This window comes from Natrix helvetica (assembly GCF_964273705.1).
Source record: "Natrix helvetica genome assembly, chromosome: 6".
Classification (NCBI taxonomy): Eukaryota; Metazoa; Chordata; class Lepidosauria; order Squamata; family Natricidae; genus Natrix; species Natrix helvetica.
The window spans coordinates 69933397-69958443 of record NC_138553.1 but is presented as its reverse complement, the minus strand read 5'-3'; positions in this window follow the sequence as shown (position 1 = coordinate 69958443).

The following is a 25047-nucleotide window of genomic DNA, read 5'->3' as shown; positions in this document are numbered from 1 at the left end:
TGGGAGCACCAGGTACCATTCTGGTTCAGTGCTCTGGAGGGCCCACCCACCTGACCATCCTCCTTACCTGTATTTGAGTCGATTGGTGCTTTCACGCACGTGCACGGAGCGTACGGCGCCTGCACGACGCTCCGCCAAACAGCTGGAGCTTGGCAGGCGGTAAGTACATGCATGCACATGGTGGATGCCCAGCCCCATTGTACCCTGCTGGTTGCAACGAGATCTGGAACCCACCATTGAGCTGCTACCATAAGTAAGTTCAGATCCCAGTATTTAAATCTGGACAGTTGCATGATGACACTCTCAAACGTTTGCCCCTCCTTTGGCAATTCCCTGAGGACAATGATGGGATGAATAATTGAGAAAGTCTTCGCTATTAAAATGAATGTTCAGTATGCCTAGAAGGAACTTATCCATTACTCTGCTTCCTTTTAGATGGATTCAGTGACAATCATCTATTTTTTTTTTCAACACTGTGGAAGGTAAGTTTTATTCCACAATAAAACCTGGACTCTGTGTTTACGAAAATCGCTAAGTTTCCCTTTGGACTTTTATCCTTTATAGTGGCACTTTATTCAAATGATGTCGGCTTGTTTACATTGCTTTTGGGCTGATGATGTGGCTGTTAAACCTCAGTGACTGATGCAGGTCACTTATTTTTCTTCAACAATAACGAGTAGCTGTGTAGCAGCATGAGTGTGTTTCTGGCAGAAAAAGACGCTGTATATTTTCAAGGCTGCCCAGCACATAAAGTATCTGATCAAGTAGAATAGAGTGCATGGAGACTTAATAGCTATGGCCTTTATTCAAGTTTCAAGTACTCTCATGTCACTTCAGGGAAAGGTTAGAAAGGAGCCCTTCTTTCCGTAAATATTTGCTCAAGTATTTGTGGAGCTGTCCATATCAGACTTGGGTTATGCAAAAATAGTCCAAAAGAAAGTGTGAATGTATCTAGATTTAGTCTTTTCATAGTTAAATATTATCTAGGTCTTCTTAGCCTCACATATATTGAGTGCAAATTGAAGAGGTCGATGAGAGAGAAAGAAAATCAAATTGACCTTGGTGGTATTTGGATCAGATAGATTTAAATGTTTGCCAAAAGAGACAGAGGAATAGCGCATAGAAGTAAGTATGAGCGATAGCAACAATTCTACAGTGATTCTTTATGCCACTGTCTTAGTTTTACCTGTTGATTATCACTAGTTCTTCACTCTCTGGCAAAGTATGATAAGTAGGGCATTAATTTTATGTAACAAAATCCACACTGCAGAAAGTAGAAAGACTCATTTTGAAAAGCTCAAGCTGTTAAATCAGACTGTTACTGATCAAGAGGACAATTTAATGCCTCAAAAGTTGGAAGCACTTGGCATGAGAAATTATTTTAATAACAATTTCATCAAATATGGTCATTATGAAAAAGCTGCTAAAAATTCTTGACAGCATTTTTGCTCAATATCCCATATCTTACAAGCTAGGAGGGTTTTTTTTTTCTTTTTGCAGAAGAAATTGAAATTAAGGAAAGGTTGAAGATTTTGATGAAACAACTTAGGGATTTAAAAGAGAAAAAAGTTTAAAACCAGTTTAGAGCAGAAATGTGAGATTCTGCTCAACAAAGATTTTGGCACTTTTGGAATGTCTCTCTGGCAATCTAGTGTGCCTTGTCCCCATGACATTCCAAACTGCATGAAAGTCAAGGTGGACATAGGATCCTATCACAAGAATGATTAGACTTTTTAACTGCACATTTCCAGGTAAGTGATTACGAATCCTGGATTAATTCTATGATTATGATAGGGTGAAAATAGACCATTTGGAGAACCTGTCAGTTGGGAATACAACTTTGTACAAAATGCATCGTTCTTCCATAGTCCTAACCTTTCAAACTATGTTTCATGCGGAACACATTGAATTCTACAAACAAAAACAAAACAAACAAACAAAAACAAAAAGTACATAACCAACCTCAATCAATGAATCCTTCCACATTTTTCTTCCTTGTCTTTATTAAGGGAGAAAGCCTTAATAATTAATTAAGATATTGAGTTTTAATCAGCCAGATTTGGATGAAGACACAATGACGGTTCTCTTGCTAATTACAACATATATGGCTGTTTTGCCCGACTATTCTCTATGTCCGTGAGAGCGAACCTATGGCACATGTGCCAGAGGTGGCACACAGAGCCCTCAGCCCAGCTCATCTCCACCCTGTTTCTCCATGGCATTTCTCACCGCTGTTTTCAGGGAAAGAGGAGCTCACAGAAGAAAAAGATTGCACCTCTTGCAGAGCTGCCAGTGTGGGGATGCCCCACCTTCCCCTGGCGACTGGTGCTTGGGATTCTGGCACACATGTGCTCCAGCCAGCTAGTATTCAGGTTTCTGGCATGCACAATTGTGCGTGCATGCATGTGCGTGACTTCCGGTTTGGGCACTCAGTGCCTAAAAGGCTCCCCATCACTGCTCTATGTCATTGGATTAGCGTTGGGCATGGCAACTGATTATAAAAAAATCCCCTTACTTAATATTGTACGTATTCTATAGAAATTGGATGAAGATGTGCTTGCATTGTGGACTTCTGCTTTGTATAGACCTACAACTGTGGACACAATCCTTTCATTTGGACTGAAAGAGTCAATATGTCAAATTGAATATTCAGAACAACTTGCTCTTCTTTCTGACTTCAGCCACTTTCTAAAGCAAACAGTTCATCTTTGCATTAAACAAACTGAATCCCTTTCCTTTTAAGAGTCAACATGGATGTCAACTCACAAAGCTTTCCTGACCTGCTCCCCAGTTGCCATAGGCCAGGGGATGGGAATCGCGCCTCACAGCTGCACCAAGGAATTCACACCTCAGTCAAAACAAGACCCAGCCTAGCTGGCTGAAGTCAAGGCCATCTCCACAGAGACCCGCAACAGCTGGACGGAGTGACTTCTATGACTCACAAAACTGTTTTGTTGGGAAATGTGACTGAGGACACACCTTTGGGGGAGGGGAGAACAGGTTCAGAGGAAAAGGTGTGAATTGGGTGAAGCCAGAACTGGCTTCACCAAGGTCGTGTCAACATGGCACTCCTAATAAACAACTGGATTTTTCTTGCTAAATGGCTTGAGACTCTTAATTTTATTAGGGCATTGGTTGGAACCCTAACAATGGCCAGGTACAGAATTGGTGTGGACAATAGCAGCGCCTTCACAGTTTAATATCTTCTGTAGAATTTTATTTCATTTTAGTGAAAATTTTAGCATTTTAATGAGACAAACTTACTTAAAATAAACTCCCAAACAGGTTGTAAAATGTAGGTTATGAAAGAATGAGGTCTCTATTTTTACACCAACATTCATAGTCTCTATATTGTCTGCGGGAAATCATTATTCCTTAGCAAGGGAGGTATAAAATGAAAGAATGAATAGATGAGAAACAATGCAACATAATTTTTGACATAAAAAGCACGAGAAGAAATGATTTAGATCTTCTCCACCTTTCTCATTGATTCTCATTCTTCTTAGTACTGACTGCAACCTCCAAGTGGCATTGATGGTCATCCACTTTTTACACAATACACTTTAGCCAGAGTGCTCTTTTGTGTCAGGTTCTGGAGGATTAACAAAAACAGCCAAACACAGAGATGATTTGAAAGTGTTTTATCTTCTTCCTACAGCACGAACTGACCAACAAAGCACTAAGGCAATGGATAAATCGTCAGAGCTGCCACCTTGTGCTTCCCACCACCTTTTATAGCTACATTTGTAATTAAGATAAACCACACCCTGCCCATGCGCACACCCATCACCTTGTGACCCAGAGCGAAAACCACCCAGCAATTAATCATGGATTGTTAACAGGAGCTTTGTAGTTTCTTCGGCTGAAGATAGACAGCTTGTGGAAAAGGGAAGGTGAGTCTTGGCAGCTGGCTCAGTTTCCTCCCCTGAATGGCAGCTCCATGCCTCTGGGCTGGCTGGAGCTGACTTGTGCATGTTTTATGGAAGGCTGTCCACCTGTGAAGGCTGTCTCTATGAATACCCCACCATTGCCACGAATCTATGCCAGAACCGGGCAGTGAATTGCACTCCCCTGTCTGAAATTATCCTTTTGGGGATCCCATGGAGTCTATAGACATGGGCAATGAACAGTTTGGCCAGTTTCCTAGCAGATGGAAGGCCGGTACAGGCTACAAAATGAGCCTGTTTGGAGAACAGGTCTATTATCATCCAAATGACCTTGTTCCCTTGGCTGTTCGGTAAATCCACAATGAGGTCAATGGCTATCTGTTTCCATGGCTGAATTGGATCTGCCACCTGCTGTAAAAGACCAGGAGGCCAGCCAGGCCGGGCCTTCATGGTAGTGCAAACAACACAACTCCTTACATATTCCTCTATATTCCTCTTCATGTGGGGCCACCGGAAGTGGCGGTTTACTAAATGCAGAGTCTTGAGGAACCCAAAATATCCAGCCGAGTGAACATCGGGGCAGCGCCGCAGCACGGCCACCCGTACCACACTCGGTACATAAAACTTCGACCCCTTCCAGGCAAAGCCCTTTCGCTGTGTTAATAAAGTTTGATTTTCTTGAAACCACTGGTCCATTGGGAGTGCTGCTTTGATTGCTCTGGAGAGGTCCTCTCCCTGTACATACAAGTTTGGTGCCCGTAGGGCCTGTTGAGTGGCTAACACTCTAGGCTGTGAGGTTGGAATGATAGCCTGCACTAGATCCTCCCTTTTATTGCTATACTGTGCTTTGCGAGAGAGAGCATCGGCTAAGAAGTTCTTGCCCCCTGGTCTATATTTTAATTGGAAATTGAAGTGCCGAAAATATAAGTCCCATCTAACTTGTTTTGGCAACAGTCTTTGTGGGGTCTGGAGGGCCTCCAAATTCTTGTGGTCTGTCCAGACCTCGAAGGGTATCCCTCACCCTTCTAGTAAATGACGCCACATCAATAGAGCCCTGTTAGATCTGTGCAACGAGAGAACAGACTGCGGACACGAAGTGACTTAACAGCTCTTTATTAATAGTAGTAGTGATCCAGCTTGCTCTGTGGCCGGAGGGTTCCCCTTTTATAGGAATCGGGTATGCCTCTCGACCAATCAGAGCGATACCTGTTTCCCGCCGTAGCGGCGGACCAGAGAGGAGACTTGCTACGATATATGTTAATATCTAACACCCCTCCCCTCTTAGACGGCACATTTCGGTTTGTTACATAGTCTCTAAGGTATGTTGGTGTTTGCCTTACGCGAGTGGAACGTCGCAGTTCGGGTTGATCGGAAGTAGTTGCAGGATCGGTTTCCTTCTCTATTTCGCATTTGGGAGTCTGTAGGCTTTCGTTGCTTTGGAGTTCGGGGATCTGCTGGCTTTCGTTGCTCAGGCGTTGTTCCGTTTCGCGTTCGACCCCTTGTTCTGTCCTGGGCTCGCAGGTGTCGTAGTTCTCTGTGTTGGGGCTTTCTAGTGGTTGACTCTGTATTGGCAGGTAGCTCTCATTCTCGGTTCGAAGATCTGAGTGCGCCAGGCGACCTCGTAGCTGATCGATGTGCCTCTTCCAGTTTCACCCGTCTTCCAGTTCTAGCAGATACGATCGTGGACCCGTGATGCCAATGACTTTTGCCGGCATCCACAATGTCCCCCCTGCATAGTTGTGAGCGTATACCGAATCCCCTATGCTAAAACTCCGAATTTTGCTTGTGGAGTCTGGGGGTGCTGTGGCAGAGTAATTCGGGTGAAGACGGTCCAGGTGAGACCGTAGACGGCGGCCCATGAGTAGTTCAGCGGGGCTCCTACCCGTCGTAGCGCTGGGGGTAATGTGTTGAATTAATAGGTAATGGTCAATGCGTGTTTGCCAATCACCTGGACCCATCCTAGCGAGGGCCTCTTTTGCGGATCGCACCATTCTTTCCGCCTGTCCGTTTGATGCCGGATGGAATGGCGCGACGAGGGCATGCCGAATCCCCTGACCTGCTAAATACGTTTCGAATTGCATGGCCGTGAACTGGGGCCCGTTATCGGAGACCAGGAGGTCAGGCAGGCCATGAGTGGCGAAAAGTCGCCGTAGAACCTTAATGACTGCCTCTGCCGTGGTTGAAGTCATTAGGACTACTTCTAGCCATTTGGAGTATGCATCCACAACTATGAGGAAGGTCTGACCTTGAACTGGCCCTGCGAAGTCGATGTGTATTCTCGACCAGGGTGCTTTAGGCTTTTCCCATTCTGTGGCGGGCGCTTCCGGGAGTGCTGGCCTCGATTCCTGGCATGGATCGCAAGTGGCCACCCATTCCTCTATCTCTTTGTCCATGTTTGGCCACCAAACGTAACTTCTTGCTAATGCCTTCATCCTAACAATCCCCGGATGACCAACATGTAATGCATCTAACACATTTCTACGTAACACATAAGGAATAACAACTCGATCCCCCCACAATAAACAACCTTGTAACACTGAGAGTTCATCCCGTTTTGACCAAAACACTTTGAATTCCGGGCCCACGTTTCCCTTCGGCCACCCCCTCCAAACCCAAGTTTGCACTTGCTTTATTATATTATCTTTAGAGGAGAACCTTGCAACGTCGTAGGAAGAAACTGGTCCTGAGTCCAAACAGTCAATGAGCAGCACCGGTACTTCGGGAGTGGGGTCTGGCAAAAGGTCCGGTAATGGGCAACGGCTGAGTGCGTCTGCGTGTCCTAAAGTGGAGCCCGGTCGATGAATCAACTTGTATGAGTACGCAACCAGGAAAACAGTCCACCTGGTCATGCGTGGAGAAAGGGAGACTGGAGTGGGGCGGTTTCCCGCCAAAAGTCCCAACAGCGGTTTGTGATCCGTAATCAGTTCAAAGTCGCGGCCGTAAAGGTATTCATGGAAACGTTTTACTCCAGCTACAGCAGCTAACGCTTCCCTGTCCATCTGACTGTAATTCCTCTCGGCCGATGAAAGAGTCCTGGAGTAGAAAGCGATGGGTGCTTCGTTTCCATTTGGCATCCTGTGGCTAAGGACTGCGCCAACTCCAAAAGGTGATGCATCGCAGGTCAATACCAGCGGTAGCGTCTGGCTGTATTGGACTAACAGCGAGTCAGTGGTGAGCAGGCGCTTTACTGCGGCAAAAGCTGCTGCTTCGGATCATCCCCATCTCCATGTTGCATTCCTCTGGAGTAGTCGATGTAATGGCTCAGCAACGGTCGCCTTCTGTCTCAGAAAAACGCTGTAGAAGTTAAGTAGTCCGAGGAAGGCCTGCAACTCGGTCTGATTTCGTGGTGTGGGGGCGTCCTGGATCGCCTTAATTTTCATTGAAGTGGGGTGTATTCCCTGACCATCGATTCTATAACCCAGGAATTCTACGCTAGGCACGTTAATTTGGCATTTTTCCTTTTTGAGGCAGAGACCCTTTTCTCTGATTCTGGCCAAAACAGTTCTGACTCTTTTTAATAATTGATCCTCGTTTGCAGCGGATACCAAGATGTCGTCAAAATAGGGAACGACTCCCGGTATCCCTTGCAAAAGCCGTTCCATGATGCTCTGGAACAGACCTGGAACAATGCTCACACTGAATTGTAGCCGATTGCATTTGAATGCCCCTCTATGCGTCACTATCGTTTGGGCCTCCGCTGTGGCGCTATCTACGGGCAACTGCTGGTAAGCTTGTGTCATGTCTAATTTAGCAAATATCTTTCCTGGCCCCAACGAATGCAATAAGTGTTGTACTACTGGCACAGGATATGCACTTTGCTGTAGCGCAACATTAATTGTGCATTTATAGTCCACGCAGATGCGGACTGACCCATCTGGCTTGACTGGGGTCACAATGGGAGTTTCCCAGCGCGCGTGATCCACCGGCTCAAGGATTCCTTGCTCCACTAACTTATCTATCTCCTTATCTATTTTTGGGCGGAGTACAAAAGGCACTCGTCTTGGTTTAAGTCGGATTGGCGCCACTTTGGGGTCTAAATTGAATGAGATTGGTTTACCCACATACTTACCAAGACCGGGGCTGAATACATCCTCGAACTCCTTAAAAATCTGCTCAGCGCTGCTGTTCTCCACGGCGTTGATTCTGGTGACTTCTAGCTCCAAGGATTCAAACCAATCCAGTCCTAGAAGGTTCTGTAACGGTGCGCTGGCGATGGTCACGGGCAGCTGGGCTACGATGTCCTTGAAACGGATCTGGAACGTGCCTTGGCCCACGATGGGGACTCGGTTTCCCTGGTAGTCTCGTAGCAGGATGTCTGGAGTGCGTAGTTGGCTCTTTTTGAGGCTAGGGATAGCCTGTTTCATGGAAGCCCATGAAATGATCATCAGGGACGATCCTGTGTCAACTTCCAGCTCGCAAGGTGAGCCCTCCAAGAGGACTGTGACTTTCAGCTTTTTAGGCCGCTTGGTGCGGACCTGACTTATTGTTGTGAGATACGTTCGCAACTCCTCTCTCTGGGTCAACTCTATCTCAGCATCTGTATCCTGAAAATACTCTCGTTGAGCGTCTTGGTAGAACGCTCTCTCGGCTCTTTGTGTATGATCTCTCTGGGAATACGCCCTTTCAGCTCTTTGGGAGTTGTCTCTCTGGGTAAACACTTGTGGATTTCTCTCTGGGCACCCTTTTTGATTTCGCCAAGCCCCTGGGTTGGGCTTCTGTTGGTGGTACGTAGGCGGCTGCCGTGAGGCAGGGACTTCACTCCGGCACACTCGTGCGATGTGCCCAAGTTTGTCGCAATGTGAACACACAACGTTCCTGAACCGACAGGTAGACCGGGGGTGGTTTCCTCCGCAGCTTGCGCAGGGTGGCAAATGGAATCCGGATCTCCCCCCAGGCCTCACGTGACTGCTTAGTATCAGGTGACTTTCCTCGAACTCGGGATCTTCGAAGTCTGGATTTGTGTCCTCGTAGTGTACTCTGGTGTGTCTTGGTGCTGGCTGGCTTGTGTTGAACCCGCGTTGTATTGTTTCCGCTGATCTTTCCGCTGATTCTGAAACTCTCGCCTCATCGAGTGCAATCTGCAGGCTTAAATTGGTTTTGGCCAGCAGCCGTTTCTGTAGGGAAATGTCTCTCAACCCGCATATGAGTTGATCCAGAATTTGCTCATCCAGGTCTCTGAATCCACAATGTGTGGCTGCCTTTCGTAGAGCTGCAACGTACTGGTTGATAGATTCTCCCGCCTTCTGGTTCCTCGTGTTGAATCCTTGGTGACAAACGTGGCGGGAAGGTTTTGGTGCGTAGTGGGTTTGCAGCGTCTGTTGCAACTCCGTCCATGATACCGCCTGAATGGGGGTTGGTTCAGAGAGGTCCCTGGCCGTTTCGAAAACTTCTCGGCCGCAGTAGCTCAGGAATATATTTTTCTTTCGAGAGTCCGGTATTCCTGTGTATTCGTTTGCTTCGAGAAAACACTCGAACCTGAGCATGTATGATTCCCAATGATCAGCGATTGGGTCGAATGGAGCTGGAGGAGTGTGCATCGCCATTTTCTCTTGTTTGAATTTGCCGCGCTGCGGTGTTCTGAGATGGCTGCCGGAATTTCTGCCGAATTCCTGGGCTGGATCAAATCCGGGGATTCTGAAGTAGCGTTCTTCGTCCTATCTATCTCTGGATCCCACCTTCGTTGCCAATGTTAGATCTGTGCAACGAGAGAACAGACTGTGGACACGAAGTGACTTAACAGCTCTTTATTAATAGTAGTAGTGATCCAGCTTGCTCTGTGGCCGGAGGGTTCCCCTTTTATAGGAATCGGGTACGCCTCTCGACCAATCAGAGCGATACCTGTTTCCCGCCGTAGCGGCGGACCAGAGAGGAGACTTGCTACGATATATGTTAATATCTAACAAGCCCAACAAACGCCTCCTTCTCCTAAATGGGCCAGTTGTGCTGTCAGGTTCAGAAGGATTAACGAAAACAGCCAAACACAGAGATGGTTTGAAAATGTTTTATCTTCTTCCTATGGCACGAACTGACCAACAAAGCACTAAGGCTGAATAAATTGTCAGAGCTGCCACCCTGTGCCTCACACCACCTTTTATAGCTACGTTGGTAATTAAGATAAGCCGCACCCCGCCCGTGCGCACACTCTTCACCTTGTGACCCAGAGCGAAAACCACCTGGCAATTAATCATGGATTGTTAGCAGGAGCTTTGTAGTTTCTTCGGCTGAAGATAGACAACTTGTGGAGGAGGGAAAGTGAGTCTTGGCAGCTGGCCCAGTTTCCTCCCCTGAATGGCAGCTCCAGGCCTCTGGGTTGGCCGGAGCTGACATTGTGCATGTTTTATGCACAATGGAGCACATACATTTATATACTGAAACACTTTTAGAAACTAAATTATGCATCGTGCAAAAAATAATAAAAAATAATAAAGGAACAAACTAGGAACAAACTTCCTCAATCCTTATTCATAGAAGTCAAAGTCCTGTGATATGAATAGTTGGAGATTGGAGGCAGATGTAAGGCAATCTTTTTTTTTCACATGCTAGTTAATCTGTAGAGTTTAAAAGATGGAGTCATAGCTGCTAACTAAAAGGATACATGGACACAAGACAAATTCATGGAGGGTAAAACTCAGAGCCTTCCAAATGTGGGAACAAAAGAGGTGAATAATTTAACTTTTGGTGCAAATTGTCGCAGAGCTGTAGCATCAGAGAGGAAATAGTTGATATTTCCATCTGCCTCCAATCTCCCACTATTCATATCATAGGACTTTGACTTCTATGAATAAGGATTGAGGAAGTTTGTTCCTAGTTTGTTCCTTTATTATTTTTTATTTTCTTTGCACGATGCATAATTTAGTTTTTAAAAGTGTTTCAGTATTGTAATATTACCAATATTGTACTGCAAACTAGGGCATACAAAACCTTTGCTAGACTAATTGTCAAATACAGCTCGTCTGCCTGGAATCTGCAGTATATATCATATATTAATACAAATTGAGAGAGTCCAGAGATATTTCACGAGAAGAATATTCCACTCCTCTACTCACAGCAGAATAGGCTTGAAATTTTGGGCTTGGAGAACCTAGAACTACACCACCTATGGTCTGACCTAAACATAGTACACAAAAGTAGCTACTACAATGTCCTACCTTTCAATGACTACTTCAGCTTCAACCACAATACTACACACGCAAACAATAGAAACAAACTCAAGGTAAACCACTCCAAACTCGATTGCAGAAAATACGACTTCAGCAACAGTGTGGTCAATGCCTGGAATGCACTACCTGATTCTGTTGTTACATCCTCAAACCCATGTAATTTTAATCTAAGACTGTCTACTGTTGACCTCACGCCATTCCTAAGAGGTCTGTAAGGGGCATGCATAAGTGCAGCAGCTTGCCTATCGCCCCTGCCCTACAGTCTCCATTTATTTGTACCTACTTACTGTGTTCATATTTATGTTTATGCCTGTTATCTTTTACATGTTTGACAAATAAATAAATAAAACAAACATTTCTCCTGTATCAACTAATGCTGAGAAATAGTCCATTGCTTCTATAGGCCATGGATTTGTGCAAGCCCAAAGGCTGTTGACTTTCATGTCCTGCAACAGCTAGCAATAACTTCTAAAACTAGATGCTTTTTTACAGATGTTTAAAATCACAGCCAAAATAATCTAGACCAGGAGTTTTTAAAAAATAGAAAAAAATCAAGTAATTTTACTTTCACAGCTAAAGGTGCCTGTCTGTTTTATTTCTCAGTTGATACCACTCAACCTTCATTGACGTGAATGAATGTCATAACATTTGTGTGTTCATTATGGTTTTTTTCTCTCACTCTCTTTTAATGGAAACCAGAGCATTGCTATCCCTTTTCTGTGAAGAAACAAGGGATAAAAGGCAAAAGTATAAAATTTGGAATGACATTAAAAAAAGAAATTATAATTAATGTATACAAGGTGAAAAATGCAAATATTCCTTGAGTTTTGCAGAGAAAGGCTTTTTAGAAACCCACTGAGTTTTCATTAAGGAACCAAGAGTAGTATAACAATTCAGCAGTTATTTAATAGATATCTAAAAATATGTTTAGACATCTGTTTTGCTTCCAATTAGAACATCTATTTCTTGAGTTGATTTCTTCAGAAAGGATGGAAGAAAGTTAAAATGTCAACGGAAAAGTGCCGATTTTGAAAGTCAGACTTTGCAGAGGTCCTTTGCCAATGATGGGTTTTCTTCAGAATAATTCTAAAGTTAAGATTTACTCTTGAGAAATTCAATTCATGATTTCTTTACTACCCATGTTTAGCAGAATCTCTAGTCTACTACCTATAATTTGAAATGTGACAGATTCATAGGTCACCTTAATTGTTTTCCAAGAAAACTAAACAACACAATACATTATATCTATTTCATGAAAACTGTGCATAAATATATAAAGCAAACTCCATAAACTCCTGATCATTTCTACCATCCTCTCAACCTCTCTTGGAAGGGGAAAAAAAATCACTGAGATTCTTCTCTCTTTTTGGGTCACAGTAAAATATTTTTTAAAAGAAATAATAATATAATAATAATAATAATATTTAATGCTTCTAGACTGCCCCCTCTCCCAAAAGGGACTCGGGGCGGTGTACAGTTCATACAAAATATAACAAGATACAATAAAATTAAATATGTACAGTTGACAGTTGACATGGAGGAGGTTAAAATGCAGTTAAAAGAACTGTACAAAGCAAATATATTATAAGTTTAAACCCTTAAAAACAGATACAGTGAATTAAAAAATCCCTAAAATAACCAGATATAATACATTTGCCAGGAGGGACAGTTGAATTATGCCAGGCCTGCTAATCGGAACAGGTGGGTCTTCAGTTTTTGCCGGAAGGAGCGGAGGTCAGAAGTGGTTCTAATGTCGGGGGGGAGGTCATTCCAGAGGGTTGGGCCCATCACAGAGAAGGCCCTACTCCTCGGTGTCGCCCGCTAGCATTGCCTAGTGGACGGCACCAGGAGAAGTCCCTCCCTGTGTGAGCGAATTGGCCGCAGGGATGTATGTGGGAGGATGCGATCCCGCAAGTAACTAGGTCCCGTGCCATGGAGCGCTTTAAAGATGGTAGTCAGCACCTTGAAACGCACCCGGAAAACCACAGGCAGCCAGTGCAGCTCGCGCAGGAGCGGTGTTACGTGGGAGTACCTCGTACTCCCCATCACAGCCCGCGCGGGTGCGTTCTGAACTAACTGCAGTCTCCGGGCGCATCCCAAGGGGGGAAAGGGGGGTAGATCCTCTTTTACAAGGTTTGCAAGGTACCCAAGATGAGTTTGGGATATTTAAACTTTGGTTGTCTTTAACTTACCTATCTTTAAAAGAAAACCCAAGCTGTAGGTTTTTATTACATTGGGTAAATATGTCTGTCTGTATTCAACTTGACCTAACTCCAAAATAGCTGAAGGAATTTTCCTCAAATATTTTAGAAATATTTACATTTGGAAGGGTAATCAGGCATGACCACTTGCAGAGCGAAAGAGAAAGCACACTATATTTTAAAAATATACCACGGAACTAGAGAACTGGAACACAGTATAACAATAGCTGGAGAGGTTGAAGTTAACTTTGTTATCAGCGAAGGCTGTCATGTTACAAAGAAACGTACATTGTTCTGCAAAAAAGAACAGCAGGCGTTTCCTCATTAACCACAGTTTGAAGTGAGAACAATCTTTCTTACAAGAAGAGAAGAATATTTTTTTAAACTCCTGGAATTCTGGCCTGTAAAAAAAATGAACTTTGAAAAATTATTTTCAAAAAACATTCTGGAAAAATCCTCAGAGATAAATAGTGATTGAATTTATTGAGGAGTAATGTGTCAAGGTGTACAGTATGTGTAAATATTCTATGCAAGCGAATCAGGAGGTTTCAGGAGGGTAGAAAACATATAATTGAAAGCACACAATCAGAAGAAATATGCAAGAAATTCTCAAGAAGCATAAGAATAAAATAGAAAAAAAGAAACTTTTTTTGCAAAGAATAATCAGACACACTTTCTGTCTCTCTGTGTCTCTGTCTCTGTCTCTGTCTCTGTCTCTGTCTCTCTGTCTCTCTCTCTCTCTCTCTCTCTCTCTCTCTCTCTCTCTCTCTCTCTCTCTCTCTCTCTCTCTCTCTCAATTACCAGTTGGGAGAGAAAAAGCACATTGAGAAGGTTTCTTCTGGTTTTCCCAGAACAATTTGTTCTAAATCCACATGTTCAGAACAGCTGCCCAATTTGAAGTCTGCCTTTCAAACATCACGGGCAATGACAAAGATGAGAGAGATGATGAAGGAAAATAAACAAATTTGATTGTGGGATGTGATTTTCAGTGCATAATTTATTTATAGTCTCAGACCTTCCTGGGCATGTTCTAACATTTTTCAGTTTGTTCTAGGTCAAGACTTATGTATAAGAGCTCTTGAAAATAAATATTTACTATTATATGCATCTTGTATGTATTGGTCCACAATCTGTTTTTTTTCAGTGAAATGTTTGTGCCTCTATAATTTTGCCTATAATAAACGTTTTCTCAAATTCAGAGCATCTTAAACATCATCCATAATATCATTTTTTTATTTAAATACAATTTAGCTCTAGTGTACTTTTTTTACTCAACTTTCATAAATACATTTTTTTATGCAACTTTCCCAAAGGGCCCCTCATTTTTGAACTTTTAAACTTTTCTGCCATCTGTTCTGTAGCAGAAGCCATTTCTGCAGATTATGGTATTTTACGGTAAAAGAAGTGGGTGATGGATTTCTTTAACATGTCAAACGATGAAGTAAATTCCCATAAATAACATAACTTTGTTCCATTCTCCCTGAAGTAATTCTTTTTTCCAAGAAATTCATATTTTAATTCAGCATTTTTAAACCATGCATTCAGCATTTTGTGTAGTTTAGGTTTTTTAAAAAAATAAAGTGTGCAAAATTATCAAAACGTACCCCCTACCCCTTTTAAAAAAGTACCGCTTGGCTTTTCAATCAAATGTACCCAATTAGCAGTTGATATGTTCGTCAGTTTCTCTGATGTTTTCAAACACATTTTCCAATGCACACAATATTCATATTAAATATTCAGTATGGATGTATGGCGCTGACTGCCACAAATTTGCTTTTCTAAATTTCTCCCAGGAGGTTTGCATTACCCCAAATTCTCAATCTGATGCTAGGAGTTATTCCATTTGCCACTGCTTTCAGAATTAATCGTTCTCCTACTTTGCTCACAACTTTCCCTAATTTTCCAGGGTGAAATGCTAGTTAATATGCCATCAAAGATAAATTAATATAATGACATCGCCAGGATTTTTTAAAAAATATTTCTATAAAAAGTTATTTTTATCTCCTCCTCTCCTTCTTTCCTTTAGAAAAAAAAGTCAGTGAAGCTAACTCTACAAAGAGCTTATAGCTAGGAATGTGCTAAGTCTCTGTCTGTCTGTCTGTCTGTCTGTCTGTCTGTCTCTCCACCCTCTTCTCTCTCACACACATACATCAGTGGTGGGTTGCCATTCTTTTTTACTACTAGTTCGGGCACGCTCCCACATGCGTGACACTTCTGTGCATCCTCAGAAGCATCTGGGCAGGTGGGCGGAGCCCCCTGCCACTGCTACTACTGGTTCACCCGACGTGGGCCGAACTGGGAGCAACCCACCTCTGACATATGTCCTTGGAGCACAGAGGAGCACGAACGCCTTTGTCTGCAACCATTTAAAGTAGCTGCATCTTTTACCAGGATTATACAATTGTCATTTGCATTTGGTTGCTTCTAGAAAAAAAGTTAAAGTTACTGCTGCTGCTACATCTGCATAGTCTGATACACCATTTTGTTCTTAAATTCAATGCTCCACATTCTTAGTGATTTTTTTGTTCATCCAACCCGCAGTCCTTTTTTTTATAAATCACTTATCTTTTTATAATTGTCTTCCTGATCTGGAAATGATACTGTGGGCGATAGTATGAACAGATGCCATCCCTCAGGGTTTCACTGAAGTATAGCAAACTGGGTAAGCTGCTGATTCTTCATTATCTCTTAAAGTTGAGTGGGTTCTTCAAAAACAGAATCATTAAAAAAAAAAAACAGAATCATTGAATGATAGATTGGAAAAGACCTTGGAGGTCTTCTTGTGCAAGCCTCTGATTGGGGAGGGATCCTCAAACTAACATTGGCTTGAAAAGTTCCAGCAATGGAATATGAATAACTGCAGGAGGCAGGCTCTCTGAGTCAGGAAATTTGTTCTTTTTTATTGCTTTTTAAATAATGATTTAAAGGGTAGAAAACAAAGCACACACGCGCACACGTACACACACAGAGGAGGTCAACCTATTCTTCAAAGCGCCCGAAGAACAAGAAACTAGAAACTACAAGGTTCCTTCCATCTCTTTTTTGTTGTTCAATCTGTTAAACAACTAACGAAACTAATCAAGGAGAAAACCAGTTGAGAAGTAAACAGAAATGTCCTGACAGTAAGAACAATTAAACAGTGGAACAACTTACCTCGAGAAATTATGGGAGCTCCAACACTGAAGGTTTTTAAGAAGAAATTGGACAACGTTTTTGTCTGAAATGGTACAAGGTTTCCTGCTTGAGCAGGGATTTGGACTAAACAACCGCCAAGGTCCCTTTCAACTCTGTTATTCTGTTATTCATTATAGCACTCAATAGTTTCAATTCTCTATACAATGTAGTTATCTAATGCAATTATTCAAATACGTATATGTTTCTAATACATTTATATAACAATCATTTTTAACCTACTATATTTGTAATATTTTATTATACTTGTCCATGCAAAGTCTATGTCAAGGATCAACAACCTTAAACACTCAAAGATCCACAAAGTTCCTAACTGGAAGCCTCCCGTTCAATTCTGGAGTTCAGTGACGTGCGGTGAGGTTTATGGTTGGTGAGGCTGGTGACATCATCAGCGTGAGCCGCGGTCCCCTTCATGTTGACTCAGGAAGGCGGGGAATGGGACCACATGTGCAGGAGGGAGGCTGAGGCTATAGGAGCCTCCTGCACACGTGGTCCCATTCCCGGACCACGTGTGCAGAAGGCTCCTCAGCGCCTTTTCCCTTTTCCCTTTTTTTTATTTTCATGATGAGAGCGGTGAGGCTCTGCCTCCCCTGCCTCCCCTGACCGCACGTCCCTGGGAGTTGACTGGAAGTCCAGTTGCCCCACCATAGAGTCTCCTAGCGCGGCATCCTTTTTCCTTGACCTGTACTAACCAAAAGCCCTATCAATTGTGGAGCAGACCAGCGATAGGGAGTTGCAGCAGAGGGATGAAAGAGCCACATGTGGCTGTAGGACCTCAGCTTGCTGACCCTTGGTCTATAGGCAATCCAGTCAAAGGTAGTGAGTGTAATGAGATCTTCAATTCATTGAGTAAATGAGGTTCTACCTTTATCTTTCCAGACTGCAATCAGTCTTTTGGTTACAGTAAGAGCATGGATAATCCATTTATATTCTCTGGTTATAAAATTCCTTGTAATAGCTATGTAATTCAAGAGAATATTCTCCTCTGAAAACATTGTATTTAGTCACACAATTACATTTATATAATCCAATACATTCTCTCCAAACCTGGCAAGTATAGAATGTTGTAGAAACATGTTTTAAAGAAGAATGATCCTTATTACATCTCTAACAAAATGTAGTCCTTTTCTATACACACAACAAAATCCAAAATTAAATGGAATATAAATCCTTCCATTTTCCACCATTCAGTTACAATGGATGAAGCTTCTTGAATGAGAACCAAAACTTCTTCAAGAAAAAAAACGAAGAAAACAAAGGCTGGGAATTTTCAATAAACATAAAATGATTTCAATATAAAAATCGTTACAACTCTTTAGCTGTATATCTCCCTGTTAGTATTAAACAGAAAAAAATAGTAGGTTTTCAAAAGCTTAACATACTGACTATAGAGGTTGTATAGCCTGTTCAGTTCAGTTAGAAATTGTATGGATGATATACAAGTCATTTTAATAAGCTCTTGGTCCATGTTATCTAGACACTGTCGGAAATTAGTACCCACCTCTCTCCTAGAAAAATGAAATATTTTGGGATATACTAAAAAGGCAGAATATTTCCCCTAAAAGAGAAGTAGAAACTCAGAGAAGCAGAAACTCAGAAACCCCACCTTTGTTAATCGGCCATTAAGGCCTGGGCCAGTCTATTCTACATAACAAAGATCTACCCCATTTCATTGCCCTTCATTGCACCATCACCAAGTTTCAACCAAACTTAGCACACAGACAACCCACAAAACCAGCTATGACCTCTGACAGCAACTAATCAGGATACTCTTCCTGTGCCCCAGAAAGTTCAAAGCCCACAGAGGGCATAAAAACCTAGGGATTTTTAGCATCTCTTCCCTTTTCACTTCAAGGCATGTGATCCTGTCCACCATCAAACCATCTTTCCAAACAGCCTCCATGTTTCCAGTATCTTTTCCCCCACTTGGAACTGAACCCAGATGGACATTTCTTCCAACAACACAAAATGATCCCTGAAGCAAGATGAATAGCAGTTTGTTTTCTTTTTAATTTTGCCAGGGACATTTATTGTGTAATTTAGCGTTTTTATTGTGCCACCAAAAAAGGCATTCTAAGTGCTTTACATAGTAAAACTAATCAAACCCGTAGAAAGTAAAACTAAAATCCAACCGTCTTGACATCAAATTCAATAGAAAGGAAAACCTACTTCCAAGATCTGTCAGATCTGAATGCAAAAAAAGCCACATTATTGGACAGAAACTTTAGTCCTGCATCATGCTGAGTGTATATTGCAACTAAGAAAATTACTTTCCATTCCTCTTTTCTTTTTTTAAATGTCTGCAAATTCTTGGGTCTTGAGAAAATTGTCTAATCAATACCAACTCTTTAACGCAAAACAGAGAAGAAAGGTGACTCTTTTACACTTCTTATGTAGAGTAAGTTAACACACCGAACCATGACAGAACTAGATTTATAGGAAAAATGAGGGAGGGAGGAATGAATGAATGTGTGTGAGAGAGAATTTCCTGGAATCCAAATCTATTTCAAGAAGCAAAACAGAAAAAAAAAAGATTTCTGCAAACTTTATCAAATAGTCTATGAGGAGGAAAGATCGGAATTATTTCAATTTAATCTGAAATGAAATGAAATAGCTCTTTTGACCTTCTCTTCACTGGTATAAGATATAAAGGAACTTTATTTTCTTAAATGATATGAAACAATTCCTCTCTTCTTCCATTTCGTTACAGACAGTTTCATACTGCTACTGTACTTTATATACACTATTTGGTAATATGAAAGCTTTCTCGGACACTGAAGGGCCAAACGTATTAGAACTATTTAACTGAAAGAATAGATTGCATACATTGTATTATAAGATACAATTATATTAAGATAGAAAGTTTGGAGTCATTTCATGAAGTTTGAGTTTTGAAGTTTATGTAACCATATTGAATATTTCTGTAAAAGCTGCATTTGCAGCTGTGCTTGTCATCAAATTTTCCATATGTCTGTTTTATGCTACTATTTAGGGGTTTCCACATTAAAATATTAATGAGACCAACATGGAAAGGTGCTAAAATGTACCAATTTTTAGACATCATCTTGGCTCCATCAGTATGCCGAACTTTTTTTTTCCTATTCCCATAAATATTATTCAAGTAATGCCTTTAAAATGAGTTGCATGAAAATACCTTGTGAGGCCAAGGGGAATAAACTGTGCTCACATTTCCTTTTAACTCAGGTCTTTGGGATGCTTACACTGTCACTCATTATTTCATTGCATGCTTTCTTCTTCTACAAGTCTCCATTCTGTATTTGGGATATAATTTCAGCTTAGTTGACACATCCTGAGAGATGGAATAGAAAACCCACAATGGAATTACTGAAAACCTTAAAATAAATGGAAGCCATTTTTATTTATTTATGACAAAAGGTTTTAACCTATCACTGCCACCATCACTTTCACAAGCCCACGGGTTTAGCACAAATATTTTCCTTTGTATGAACGTCAGCATTAATTCTCAGTTTTTGAACGTGTTCAAGATTTCTCTCCCCACATTTACAATGACTGATCTTATTAGGGTAAACCCTAATTTGAGACAGGGGTGTCAAACTCACACCATCAAGGCAACATCACATGACATATCACAACATTTCCCCTTCACCAAACTGGGCATGGGTGTGGCCAGCGCATGATGCATTGGCCCGCAGGCCGGGAGTTTGACAGCTCTGGGGTAAACTGCTATCACAGAGTGATCACCTAGACCACATTATTATTTTTATATAGCTTATTGCATTTTATTTGTTTTTAGAAGGAAATGGTGATTCTCGGTGGTAAGCTTTAATTGAAGGATTAAATATCAAGGAATTATTGAGTGACATCTACTGAATTACTACTGACATCTACTGAATCTACTGAATTACAGACATGTGAGGGATTGTTTTAGTCACACTGATGTTACTTTTTCTTTATATTAATAAATTAATATATTAATAAATTCTTTATATTAATAAAGAAAATAAAAGAAATTAATAATAAGAAAATAAAAGAAAATATAATTAATTGAAGGATTAAATATCAAGGAATTGTTGAGTGACATCTACTGAATTACAGACATGTGAGGGATTGTTTTAGTCACACTGATGTTACTTTTTCTTTATATTATTTAGTGTCAGGTAAATGCCTGAGCAAATTGTTTAGTGGAAATAGTGGAAAAGCAGCATCAATATCATGTGAGACAAATCTACACAGCAGTAGTTTTCAGGCCAATCTCTTTAAAACGAGGAGGGAAGCAAAGGGAAACACAAAACTAACAAATAAGTCACAATAGAGAAATGATGAAGATTAAAAACGTGAAAACCTTATATGGATTATTCATTCATGTGTCTGTAAGAGAAAAAAAAGGAGAAAGATGAGGAAAGATTGTATATATATATTTAAATCCTGTTATGACATTTCAATTACATCCAAGCAAAATTAGCATCTCTGCCATATCATAAACTGCTTAATGGTAACCAAAATAAATATTTATACATCTAAAAAAATTCAGAATCTCCAAATCCAAATGTCACCAGCAGTATGTAACATATCCATCCATCCATCCATCCATCCATCCATCCATCCATCCATCCATCCATCCATCCATATCTATCTATCTATCTATCTATCTATCTATCTATCTATCTATCTATCATCTATCTATCTATCTATCTATCATCTATCTATCATCTGTCTGCATCCATCCAATCATAAACTGTTCTCTGGTATCAGCATTCAAAACCCTTCTGACAAGAATATTTTACATTCAGGTAGAAGTTACTAAAATGGGTCAAGCATATGATTATCTGGCGTACGTCAATCACTATGGAAATGCAAAATATGAATTTATCACCCGATAAGCAGCTAAATGTACCATTTCCTTTCTTCACATTATGCCAACTATACAAACTCATTCATTTTCTTATCATTGCTTTTGCAAAATAATCCCATGTATCTGGAAGGCATTTGAGCTAAATTACAAGCACAATGAAACTCTAAAAAAAAATTGAGGAAAAAAAGAAGTTGGGAAGAAAAAGAGGGTAAGTACAAGATCGATTGAAATCTAAAGGTGATAGCTTGGATTCCAAAGCAAATAAAATGTCTACAGAAGAAAGTTAGCTGTGGCCACCATCACGCTGAACTAGTTTATAATTTCCCCAAAGCATCCTTTAATCACCCTGGACGATGTGGAAGAGAGTAGAAGAGGGTGATAGTTAAGAGAGCATGTAATCTATCTCACACCACAGCTTTCTGTTGTTATGAAAACTGCAGATTCATCTTGTTGATTGAAGCTCACACTGCATAAGAAGCAAACAAATATCAGAGTGCCTTAGGCTCTTCTATCTAGGCTGAAAAAAGGAGACTTCTGGAATAGTAAATATAGTCTACCTTCCCTTAGGCTTCCTGGGAGTATGATGCAATATAACATCCATACGTCTATGCTCCAAGACCTTAAGGGAAGATGGATTATCGTATGCACCATTCTGATAGATTCTATGTACCCTTCATGCAACATAGCTAAGTGCCAGGTTTTGGATAGCTCCTAGAGCTAATGCACTGTACATGCATTACATTAATCTAAAATGCAAAAGTACACAAAGTCAGTTCCTGGAGGATTATTTAAATCCCAGAGAATTAAAAAAAAATGGTTACTTACATTTTATGAATCCAAAATAAGACAAAAAATGGTTATATCGACTGTTGGTGATTACCAAGTGATGACTACTACACGGAGCAACGGTTTAAATGTTTCTGTATATCTTGGCTGCCATCTAATGGTCATCCAGATTTTTTTTTCCAATCCAGAACTGGTAACTTTAAATAATCCGAGAATTTCATCCATCATTGTTGCCTCTTTCTTTTCTTTTTTTAATTAAAATTTTCAATACGTTTTACAATTATCACCCCTTCCCTCTTCCCGCCCTCCCTTCCTCTGACCCCCCAGAGCAAAGTACAGGGTATAAACATTTAACAACCATACGCTAAGATAAGCTAACTAATTTTAACCTATTACTATACATGAGCTTTAACTCGCTCTTTATTAAACTAGTTTTAAATAAATTGTAATGTCCTTTATGCCTTTATTCATACACTAACTGAAATTTTTTAGTCCGGTATTTATTTTGAATGTAGTCAATCCATCTTATCCAATCCAGCTTGTACTTCTCATCCGAATGATCTTTCAAATACGCTGAAGTTTTGGCCATCTCAGCTAAGTTTGCTACTTTTAATGTCCATTCTTGGATGGTAGGCAACTCTTCCTTCTTCCAGTATTGCGCCACCAACAATCTTGCTGCCGTCGTTAGGTTCAAAATCAGGTTAGTCTCTATAACAGTACAGTCTGAAACTATGCCTAACAAGAACAACTGGAACAAGAACCTCTTTCTTGAGAATTATCTGAAAGGAACAATCATTCTTACCAGTGGTATTTTTTTTACTACCGCTTCTGTGGGCGTAGCTTGGTGGGCATGGCAGGGGAAGGATACTGAAAAATCCCCATTCCCAACCCACTCTGGGGCAAGCCAGAGGTGATATTTGCCGGTTCTCTAAACTACTCAAAATTTCCACTACTGGGTCTCCAAAACCTGTCTCAGAACCTGCTGAATTTCACCCCTGAGCCTTACAGAATAAAATGGCTTCCTTTATGATGACTTTTCAAGTCTGTGTTCTTTTGGGGGAGGTCATTAGAAAATGTCAGTTTGTCATCTTTGCTCAGAAGTCATTTCTTCATTAACAACTACATTATTGGTTGGTTCTTGTGTGTGTGTGGAGGGGAGAGGATGGATGGGGGAGGGGGAGGAAGAGGGGGGAGGGAGAGAGGAGTCTCTAACCAGATCTTTCAGGATGTCCAACTCTGCAGTCATTGCCACTGTAACTGAATTCACCCTCTTCCTGCTAATAATCCCCTTCTTCTCTTTCTTTCCACCTTTCCCTATTGTAGTCTTCTTCTTTTTTTGAAACTAGGTGTCCACATAATTTGTCTGAAGTAGGGCAATGCAAGCCTAGTTTATTTGCATCTTGAATGAGAAGTCTGCATTAATTTGTTTGATGATGCATTGGTTTGTTTTCTTGGCTGGTTCCCAGGAGTCTTCTATCAAAGTTCAAACTTCATCAATATTCTTCCTATCCTGCTTCTTAAAGGTCCAGTGTTGGCTTTAGCAGTGTCATATGCAATATAATTGCTTGCATGTTTCTTTTTCTTTTTAAATATTTTATTAAACAGTTTTTTAAACGAAGACATTTTTTATTTTTTTTGCAATTTCCTTCTGTACATTTCCACCTCGGTATACATCCATTGTAAATGTAATTCTCCCAGTCCTTAATTTACAATCCTTCTTTCCATGTATACATCTTTGTTCATCTCTACCTGTACATGGCTAATTTCTAACTCCTTTGTGTTCTTTATTTACCGTATTTTTTGGAGTATAAGACGCACCAGAGTATAAGATGCAGCAAGGTTTTGAAGAGGCAAATTTTTTAAAAAAGTTTTCGCATTCTGCAAACCTCCCCAAAACGACTCGTTTTTCACGAAAACAGGCCCGGTTTTTTTTTTTAAAGGGCATGAATAGCCCTTAGGAAACTTATAGAGTGCTCCTGGGGACTGGAGGGGCAAAACTGAGCAAAAAAAACGGCCTGTTTTTTGCTCATTTCTGCTCTCCCCAGGCCCCAGGAGCTCTCTGAAAGCCTTCTACAGACTCTGCACGGACATTTCGGTGAAGGGGGTGGGCTTTCAGAGGCAAAAAAAATGCTGCATTCTGTGTATAAGACACACCCAGATTTTCAGCCTCTTTTTTGAGGGAAAAAGGTATGTCTTATACTCTTAAAAATACGGTAGTCTTTCCTTAAGTTTTACACCTGTCCTCTAGCCATTTGTACTACTTGCATGTTTCTTAACTTTGCAGGTACAGAGATATCATGACATTTGAAAAGCTTTCCCAAGACCTTCATGGCTGCCCTACCAAGTGCTATTCTGCAGTATATTTCCTGACTGCTTGTTCCTTTATTGTTGATAGTTGATCCTAAAAGGCAGAGATTATCCACCACAATGATATCTTCATTCCCAATTCTAAGGCTAGTTGTTCTATCTGTTGTCATTAGTTCCTCTTCTTTATTTTTAGTTTTAGTCTAACTTCTTTTCAAATTTCTCCTTCATTGCTATTACCAGAGTTTGAATAGGCTTTCCATTTTCAGCTATCAGAGTACTGTATTCTTACGTTTCTTTTTTCCAATTTTAAAACCATACTTAAGTTCTTCCAATCCAACTTTCCTTAATAAACATTCTGTATACAGATTGAATCAATAAGAGGAGAATATGCAGCCATGTTACACTATTTTGCCAACCCGGGGCCAGTCTGTTTCACAATGTTGTGTCCAGAGTATGGCTTCCTGACCAATATATAAGTTTCTCATAAGGACAATAAGATCCTCTGGAATTCCTATTTTTCTTAGCACATTCCATGGCTTGACTTGATCAACACAATCAAAGGCCTTTTTCTAGTCAATGAAGCACATACTGCCTTCTTTTTGATACACTTGGTCTTTCTCAATTATCTACCATGCATCAACAATACAGGAATGTCTCATATTCCTCGGCTTTAGATGGTT